We start from the raw sequence: 1526 nt of genomic DNA, 5'->3' as shown, positions 1-1526 counted from the left end.
AGATGGATAAGGAGAGGAGTGAGGGAGGATAGAGTGAGAGAAAAGAGGAGAGTGTAGGAGGGTCCATGGGGGTGCTGGAGAGAACTCGGGATCTGATGACGTGGTGAAGATCCTGGATCAGCAGCAGCTCTGGAGGTGGATCCCTGGATCAGCAACAGCTCTGGAGGTGGATCCCTGGATCAGCAACAGCTCTGGAGGTGGATCCCTGATGCAAGATGCATGTGGACCCTGGTCTGGTTTCCTGGATTATCTTACTGATCGACCACAGTATGTCAGGCTGAAGGACATCACGTCTGACACTGTGCAGTACAGGAGCACCTCAGGGGACAGTACTGGCTCCTCTCCTCTTCACCATCTACACTTCAGACTTCTGCTACAACTCAGAGTATTATCAAAGTAATCACACTAGTACTACCACGGCAGTTGTACTTTGACTACTGAGCACTAAACTCCCCTCAGCACTGATTGGCCAGTGATGCTCAAGTGTGTCATGAATTTATACCATAATTATGATGTGTCTTGACCTCTGAACCCCTGTTAAGAACCACTGGTTTAACAGCTTAGGAGAAGCAACAAGATCCTGAAGATGGTTTAGAACATTATTTCAGCCGCTGAGGTCATGAACGATGAAACTCGAAGCACGAGAGGCTGTTAAACAGAAACAACTTTATTCCTCCAGGCTTCACAGCTGGAACTCAGGAAATTCAAACACGACGTCTTTGCCCGTCAGTTTCTTGTAGACTCCAGAGAACGTCTCCACCTGGTGGACAGACAAGGAACCGTTGAGCAAAGAGAACAATCAGGACAACGTTTGTCTACTGCATGGTTAGACTCCCCAGACACTGGTGCATTCTGGGAAGCTTTAGGAATATACAGGAGGCTCTTTCCTCGCCGGCATCAACCGGGGGGCGGAGCTTAATGTGCGACAGCGTGGAACGGGACTGTACGTCTCGGCTCAGAGCTACGCTCCCATACGCCACTGGGACAGAACCAGAACCAGGTCCTGCCCCCGTCGCATCAACCGGGTTACAGATGCACAAAGACATGACCAAGAAGTCCTCATGTGTCCTCATGTCTCATGCGTCCTCATGTGTCCTCATGTGTTCTCATGTGTCCTCATGTCTCCTCATGTGTCCTCATGTCTCCTCATGTGTCCTCATGTCTCCTCGTGTGTCCTCATGTGTCCTCATGTCTCCTCATGTGTCTTCATGTCTCATGTGTCCTCATGTCTCCTCATGTGTCCTCATGTCTCATGTCTCCTCATGTGTCCTCATGTGTCTTCATGTCTCATGTGTCCTCATGTGTCCTCATGTCTCCTCATGTGTCCTCATGTGTCTTCATGTCTCATGTGTCCTCATGTCTCATGCGTCCTCATGTCTCCTCATGTGTCCTCATGTCTCCTCATGTGTCCTCATGTGTCCTCATGTGTCTTCATGTCTTCATGTCTCATGTGTCCTCATGTGTCATCATGTCTCCTCATGTGTTCTCATGTGTCCTCATGTGTCCTCATGTCTCCTCATGTGTCC

General features: G+C 49.7%; 1 non-coding gene across 1 annotated transcript; it reads right to left on the bottom strand.

Annotated features, from left to right (window-relative positions):
* Positions 1-809: 809 nt before the first annotated feature.
* On the bottom strand, positions 810-1016 carry LOC148068857 (small nucleolar RNA SNORA73 family). The gene has a single exon (XR_015713072.1). It is a non-coding gene; the product is annotated as a small nucleolar RNA SNORA73 family (small nucleolar RNA).
* Between the last annotated feature and the right edge of the window lie 510 nt (positions 1017-1526).

Source organism: Callionymus lyra, chromosome 11, assembly GCF_982586985.1.
Source record: "Callionymus lyra chromosome 11, fCalLyr1.hap1.1, whole genome shotgun sequence".
Classification (NCBI taxonomy): domain Eukaryota; kingdom Metazoa; phylum Chordata; class Actinopteri; order Syngnathiformes; family Callionymidae; genus Callionymus; species Callionymus lyra.
The sequence above is the reverse complement of the archived record's forward strand: the minus strand, read 5'-3'. Positions and strand labels throughout refer to the sequence as shown.